The sequence below is a fragment of the Coturnix japonica genome, chromosome 3, assembly GCF_054131305.1.
Source record: "Coturnix japonica strain WE chromosome 3, WE-NBRP24, whole genome shotgun sequence".
Classification (NCBI taxonomy): Eukaryota; Metazoa; Chordata; class Aves; order Galliformes; family Phasianidae; genus Coturnix; species Coturnix japonica.
In genome coordinates, this window is record NC_140665.1 from 18,821,625 (window position 1) to 18,830,352 (window position 8,728).

Sequence of the window (8,728 nt, forward strand, 5' to 3'; positions counted from 1 at the left end):
CATCTAAAGTACATTTCTGGTGTATGTCTCCACAATGTTAAACAGCATAAATCCCTGGCTTAGCTATGGATTGCACCAAGTACCTCCCCCAGAAATAAGCTCTGGCATTTTGTCAAACAGTTTGCACCAGAAAGAATCCCCAAAGGAAGCATGGATGAGACCACTGCATGTTACCCCCCCTTCCCTATCCAAGCAATGTCCATTCACTACACGTACCTTCCTAGGCTTTCTGCATTTTGATCTACAGAAATGGCACCCAAGGAGCTGCAGCCTAGGTGCCACACACTGAACAAACCCTGCAGGCCAGGAGTGCTCTCCTAACACAACAGCACAGGCGACACTGCAAAGGGCGCTTAGTCCTACACAGTAGGGATGTGAGCCCAGCGAAGGCCCTCACCTCAAGGTGAGGCTGCATCTGGTCCTCTTCTATCAGCAACGCAGGCATGGCTAGCAGCATTTAAACACATTTTAAAGGATTTTAAACACATGGTTGAGGTGCAGGCTTTTCTTTTACGTAGCTATTTCCGTAAGTCTAAATGTAACATAGTACCTGCCCTAATAGCTACCTTCCTCTTATCCTAAAATAGGCACAGACCTACTTTCATTCAAAGTAAAGCTCCCAGCCTCTGACTTTATTTTTCCCTTCCCTGCTACGCAGAAAAGATCCCAAACAAGAAAAACCATCACCAAAAATATTCTTGCAAGGACTGAGAATTCCCCAGGCTATTGATTGTAACAGAAACACACTACCTTTGGCTTCCCTTTGAAATGCCATACCCATAGCTTGTGCTTGTGCTAAAAGCACAGCTGGGAGTGCACTGCATTCCCATATAAGCACATCTGGGGGCATTCAAACTGCTGTCGTAAAATAGAGCTACAGAATCATTCAGGTTGGAAAAGGCCACTAAGATCATTTAGACCAACCCCAATAGCCCATGTCCCTCAGTGTTACATCTACACGTTTCTTGAACACTTTTAGGGATGGTGATTCCACCACCTCCCTTGGCAGTCTCTGCCAATGCCTCACCACTCTTTCTGAGAGAATTTTTTTCCTAATATCCAACTGGAACATTTCCTGGCACAACCTAAGGCCATCAGCATTCATCCTATCACTAGTTACCTGGAAGAAAAGGCCAACCTCTATCAGAAGAGGGTGATCCCCCTCACATCATTGGTGTGATACCTCTCAGAATGGGGTAATTTGCAAATATTTAGTGCACTACCAGACCAGATTCAATCTTGCAAGAAATAAAAGTGCCTGTCATCTGATGATGGATAGAGGCACTTGGTATATGCACGCTCATTTTGCTGCTTTTCTCTGTGTAGAGAAGTGGTCATTGAAGGAAAGGGAAGCTGACAGACAAGAAAGGGAAGCTGACACTAACTGAACAGACATGAATTAACCTCCCAGAAGATGGGCCCTTTGGTCAACAGAGAATAGCTGAAAGGGGAGTAAGAGGAAGCTGGTATTATCTCTTTTTAAGAAGACTCTTTCGTTTGCAGAAATGATCCCCTCAAGGCTATTTAGAATACCAGGCACAGTCAAATCATTCATAAAGTTAAGCTGAGATAATAAGAAGAACAATATTAATTAAAAGCAAAGACACCTGAAGATAGCAGAAGGGTGGACTCTCCTTCCCCTTCTCTCTTCTCCAAGGTATTACTTCATTTTGTAGGAGGCAGAGATTAGAACAGCAGCTTATAGCAAAGGGAAAAAAGAGAAGAATTATGCCAAATAGAAAATTGAATCTTAAGATACCTGCATACCCAACAGGACAGAAAAATGACACATGCAAAGAGCATCTGAAATGCATTATACACAGAAAAAGTACCAGCAAGGAAGTAAGCCACTACTAGATGAAGGAGGTAAGATCATTAATAATGAAGAAAGCTATATTCAATAAACACGTCCATCCTCAATTTGGAGAAAGTAGGATGACAGCAGTATCGTATCAAGCAGCTGAAGCCTTTTTCAGTCCATTAGTAACCAAATAGGATGTTAAACATCTACTTGTGATAAAAACCTGTAATTCATCAGGCCCAGATAACTTGCACCTGAGGAGTCTCAAATAGTTGGTGAAGGAGATTCTTGCTTCCATGCGTTAATTTTTAATGGGTCTTGAAATAGTATGGAAATTCCAGAAGAGTGGAAGAAGACTGATGTTTTGCCAGTATTCAGCAAGGACGAACATGATGACCTTGGTAAATAAATGCCAGCTAACCTAACATCAAACCAGAGGGGAAGTGAGGAGGGAATAATAGAATATGGGATTTAACTGATAAAGAATGAAAGGACAGGAAGTAATTAATGCCAGTCAGCACAGCTTTATGGAAAATAGGTCTTGTCAGACAAACCTGATAAGATTACAAATTTGGCTGAAAAGGTAATTGCTTCAGTGCAATATACTGAGACATTTGTAAGGCATTTGATTTAATTTTGAAAAAAATATTCTGATTTATTTATTTTTCTTAAGTCATATCTTGTGCAGTCCTGGTAAAACATCAATTAGTGGATCGGTGTTCTTGTTAAGCAGCAAATGTCAGAAATGTCTTATCCTTGGGAAGCCACTGCTGAATAAAAACATTTTTAAGAAGACTGCTGAAGAGTCAGTCTTAGGTCTGGCACTCCGAACTTTCTGCTGCTGAGGTAAATATAAAACCCTGCTGACTGTACTGTGAGTGCAGTCTTTGTGCATACATGGAAGTGATGCCATATGCCTACATTTCATTAATGTGGTTATTGAAACACTGAACTTTTCAGTGATCATATATTTTAATGAAGTTGGAAAAAAAAAGAATCGGAGATTTGGAAAATAGTTACAAATATGTAGAACAAAAAAAAAATGCCTTGCTTTTTGAATATTGAGAGATGTCTTGATCATACTGTGTAAATGTCTTGCTATAAGTAGAAAAGCAGCTTGCCCTCTCTCCTTTTCCAGCAACCCCAGTAAGTTGGGACAAAAGCAGTAAGTTGCTCTGTTTGAGGGCCCAGGGCACTCCAAAGGTTTTCTGTTAGCACATCAGTCACAGGATAGGTTAAGCGATGGTTTATCCCTCATGTCAGGAGGGGAGCCTGACCTACTGCACAGGGCAGCTCTCGTGTAGGGCATCTGCATCTGTGAAGGCTCCAAGACTTTTCCCTTGCCTGTAATCTCTCTCCAAGTGAAAGGGCAGATACGATGACCCTGGATAACTCAGGAAATGTCTTGGCCAATTATCTTGGGGACAGAGGGAGTCTCAAGGAGTTATCAGAGGATCAAAGACCCTATTTCAGTCTTCAGCACAGGAAAGTTGCAGCTAGATAACAAAAGGAGACGCAGGGGAAGAATGAGACAACTTAATGATGCATGGGGTAAGATCATCAGCTTGAGAGAGCAGGTGTCACTCCTTCAAAGTCAGCAGTAAGAAGCTGATTTACACCAGTGGAGAATCTGACATGATATATTTTTTTCTTTGCTTGAGTCCTGCCGTGGTTCCATAAGCAAAGGTTAATGCAGGTCTGCCCAGGGCAGGCTGGAGTTAACACACAATGGCAGTTGTGAGGTTGCTGATTATGATAAAAGCAAATTGTGAACTGCAAGCATCTGAGTGTTGAGTGTCACATTCACACCTAACAACTGCCCTTGCCTGTTCCCCACAGTCATCCAGTTCTGTCATCATGATATGTTCCCGAGACCACATTTGTGCTGCTGTCACTTTTTGTCTTTGGAAATTTGTGTACAGTCTTTCCCTAATGACATACTGAAAATGCCTGTAAACATCAAATGAGTGAATTGAAATATATTTAACCCAGGCAAATCACTTCCCTATACTAGGCAGGAACTTGAATCTCTACTCTACTCTAGGTCCGTGCCCTTCACTGTAAAGTACCGACTTGCAACAGGGATATCAATATTTACAAAGTTGTAAAAAAAGGAGATTTAAGAAGAGTTTTTTTCCCTTCATGACAAAAGCAAACAAACAAACAAACAAACAAACAAAACACTGAAGTAACACTTTCTAGATCGCTGTCTCTTTCACCAACATAAAGGTCTCCAAAGGGAAGAGGTGGACACCTCTGAGGGTTTGCCCTGCTTGTTCCATCAGCCCTTTTTTCTTGGGAACTACCAGCAGAGCCAGGGCATATCAAGGACATTATGTCTGTACATCAATATTGGGCAACGTCAATTCTGTCAATGAGACAACTACCCACGGCACAGAGGTGGGATACAACAGCAGGACAGGTTTCCAGTGTCACGCTCAGGGCCCTCCAGAGCTGGGAGCCACACTAGTGATATGCCCATGCTGGTAGTCCTACCAAACATGAATTCACTTTCACCCCTGATCTCCCACATTGTAGGTCATTTCATAAAAATGATTAGCTACACTTTTCCTCTATTGAAAGTCAGCACTTCCCAGCTCCTGCTGAGTTTTTACCTTCACACTTAATCTCTGCTTTGCAAAGAATAATACAGACCTGTATTCACCTGCTGAAAGGGTGCAGTTCCCTAACCCCAAACCACCCATAAATTGCTGAGAGCCCAGGAGTAGCTGCCTAGCTGCAGCAGGACAGAGTTTGGAGCAAGCCATAAAGCCTACTAAAGCAGCCAAGGCTGATTTTATTACTCAGCCAACAACATGGGACAGGTTTCAGCTGCCCCAACTCTGCTGCTATATGAACCTGCACTAGCCAGCTGAGAGTACCAATGGGTTTCAGAGAAGAAAATAAAGACAAGGTTAGTAAACTAGATCTCTCTGGAAACAATTGCATTAAATATAGAAGAGTGTGCGTTTTCCTTTGTCCTTTCTCTCCCCATGGGCTGATGGCCTATGCTGTTCCTTGCACCAGCCCCGCAGCTGATTTCAATGTTTGTTCTGCGCTCACCCCATAGTTTGCTGGGGGCCCTGCGACTGCAGCACTGACTCCCTGCTCTTCTCTCAAGTTCAAAACCTTTCTGGCTAAAGTCTGTGATGACATATAACACGAAAAGACAGCTTTCAGCACAGGGTGGGCGGCACGTCCTGGAGAATGCCATCTGTGGGTTAGCAGCCCCATTTCTGGAAGATTAAGTATTAAATCTAACTAAAAGTGACTAACAGGGAAAAGATCTTTGCCTTTTCCACAGAGCAGTTCCAAGGTTGTGAGTGAAGGTGAACAGCTCTGCTTCTAAAGACTCCTTAATTTTAAGAAATTCAAAGACCAGACACGACACTTTGTTCTTGACTTTCTTAAGCCCGCACCCTACTTTGTATCCTTTCATGAGCTGTCATCTTTCATATTTAAAGCACACAAAGTGGAAGCTAAAGAAAAGGTGGAGGGGGTAAGGAGTTTAAGTCTCTGCAGATGTGAGGTATCATTCAGTAGTACATCATTTCATCACCCAGTCCTGCCAGGGTGCAGGATCCTCCCTAAGTCCCACAGTGGCAGAGGGATCCAAGAGCACTCCAGTCGTCTTTTGGCTGATTAAATCTTGCTCCATCGGCTCTTTATTCAGCAGTTGCATGCACAGTTAATAGGAAGAAAGCTGTCAGAATCTTCACAAACTGATTAACAACTCCATGGTTTATAATGCACAGTATTTCTTTAGGCACCCAAATGGAATCATAAAATTCTGCATTCAGATTCTCTGATGAACACACACGCAGATAAGATATGTAGAGCCAGCAGACTATGTTTTATTTAAAGTTTTGGGGTAAATATAGAAAATTAAACTACCAAAGTAGTTACAAAACTGTTTCCATTAATAACTTATCAAACCAGTTTTATTTCTTGAGAACCTCCAAAGTAAGTTAAAAGCTGTGCCGGCAGCTGGTTGAATTTCTCCTGGAGGGTTTGGATGGGACTGTGGGCTGCTGGTGAATGTCCCTCTCGTGGATTCATTCCTGCATTATCTCCTAGAAAGCTATGTTTTTCAGAGTGGAATAAAGCCTATTTAGTCAATTATTATTTTTGTTTTTAAAACGAAATGACTGTTTATTAAAAAAGAAAGTGGCTAAAATTCAAATTTTTCCTCATTACCTGAGGCATAATCACATTTTCAGCTGTTCAACAAGGGTGATTATGTGGAACAGGAGCACAATAACATTTGCCATCATCCCAGCTGGTTCCCCCAAAAAGAAATCTCCTCTCAAGCTTCTAATCAGTGAACCCACGTGATTTTTGAGAAGTCTATGATCTAGAATGAGGTATAGAAGTAATCTGATAATGTGTGTGAATTTTTAGACCTCTTTTATTTGGACACAATGTTATTTGAAACAGAAATTAAACCCTGATTTCATTCAAGGAGGTGGGAATTTGACTTCAGTGTAACCAGGATCTCATTAATGGAGATCATAACACTATGATTTCAGATTTCAGAAGCAAATACTGGATCCTTTCATTTAACCAGTGGCTACAAATATTAAAGCAGAGGAAAAAAAAACTACAAACTTTTCAAAATAGTTTTCAGTGTCACGACAAGATTCATCAGCTGAAAAGGAAACTGGGCACACTTGTGGGAGAAATAAGCAAATGTTTCACAGTGTTTCAGCAAAATATGTTAAGGACACTTCAAAATCAAGATTGGGTATTTCCTACAACTTTCGGTCTACTTGGAGCAGGAATTAATTCAAGGAATTCAGTGGCATGTGCAGGACAAGAAGTCAGAGTAGATGACTTCATAAGCTGTGACACTACTTGTCTATCTATAATTGAGCCATCCATTAATCCAACTGGATTGAACAGAAGGGCAGTTTCCCTGTTAATGCTTATTCATTCATAAAGTGAATACATTATCGATTATTATTTTTAAATACACTTAGTTGTAGAAATGCCTATAATTAGGAGTCCAGACCTTTGAGCTAGACAACCACGAGATATACTGAGCTGGGATACTAGGTGTAAGTAGCAGCCCTCACTCACACAATGTGGTGGTTGGTTAGTCAATTAGGTGCTGCTGTTATTAATCCAACTGCATACACTGTACCATGCCTGACATCCATAAATCTGCAACGGCTTGTGATTAGCCCAGTGGTAGAGGATGATGGACTACCTTTCAGTTACTGAACCCACTTTCATTGCTCACTCTTTTCCTTGTAAAAAGGTGATGCTTTAACTAATTCACATAATGCTGAACCATAAGAATACATTGTTTCTGCAATGGCTCTGACAGTTTTGCTATGTTACATTTTATCCCTTACACCACAGCATTCTCAGATCCTGATTCTCTGGGTGACCCTGCAAGTAGCTGAGCTCATGCACTGGGCAAGATGCTGCCCAGCCAAGGCTGTGAGTGGGCTATGGCAGATGTGGCTACACCTGCTTAGGGACTTTGTCAGAGCACTTCTGCAAGAAAATTTCTTATTATAAATTTGTTTTTTCAGCATTCCTCTTTTCTTTCCATTTCACTGCTTTACTTTCTTGTGGAAATGTTGCAACTCAAGTTCCACCATGTGTTGGAAAGCCCTTCACAGGCCTTGTTGCCCTTCTTTGGACCTGCTCCAGCAGCTCAATGTCCTTTTTGTATTGAGGTGTCCAAAACTGGACACAGTACCCAGGGTGGAGCCTCACCAGTGCCAAGGACAGGGGCAGGATTACTTCCCTAGTCCTGCTCACCACATCATGCCTGACATAAGCCAGGATGTCACTGGCCTTTTTAGCCACCTGGGAGCACAGCTGGCTCATATTCATCAGTACACTGAAGTCTCTTTCCATCAGGCAGCTTTCCATCCACTCTTCCTCAAGCCTGTAGGGTTATCTGAGGTCATAGTGACCAAAATGCAGGACCTAACACTTGGCCTTACTGAAACTCATACAGTTTACCTTGGCCCATCATTTCAGTCTATCCAGGTCACTCTGTAGTGTTTTTCTCCCCTTGGGCAGATCAACACTCCCTCCCAACTTGATGTCATCTGCAAACTTAATAAGGTTGCACTCAATCCCATCAAGATAATTAATAAAGATGTCAAATAGAAGCAGCCCCAATACCGGGCCCTGGGGGACACCACTCGTGACTGGCTGCCAACTGGATTTAACTCCATTGACCACAACTCTTTGGGCCTGGCCATCCAGCCAGTGCTTCACCAAGTGGAGTGTATGCCCATCTGAACCATGGGCAGCCAGCTTCTCCATGAGGAGACTTTACTGAAGTCCATGTAGGCCACATCAACAGCCTTACCTTCATCCACTAAGTGGGTCACCTTGTTATGGAAGGAAATCAAGTTTGTCAAGCAGGATCATAAACCCACACTGACAAGGCCCGATCCCCTGGTTTACCTTTAATTGATCCATTATGGCTCCTGAGAATATCTGTTCCATGGCCTCCCTGGGCACTGAGGTGAGACTGATGGGTCTGTAGCTACCAGGATCATCTTTCCAGCCCTTTTGAGGATAGGAATCACATTTGCCAGTCTCTGGTCCACCAGGACATCCCTAGATAGCCAGGATTGTCAAAGAATGATGGAGTGCCTTGGCAACCACATCTGCCAGCTCCCTCAGTACTCTAGGGTTCAATTCATCCAGCCCCATGGACCTGTGAGCGTCCAGCTTTTGGAGCAGGTTCAAAATCATCTCATCTTCATTCTTGTCTTATCACTTATCTGCCCAATGCAGAGAGTTGACTTATCTCCTATTCCTAAGCTTCCTTTCAGTACTGGAAGGCCACCATGAGGCTTCCCTGAGCTGGGCTGAGCAAGCCCAGCTCCCTCAGCCTGTCTTCATAGGAGAGACACAGGCAGTTTTAGAATATTGTATTAGAACAGACTGTTACTT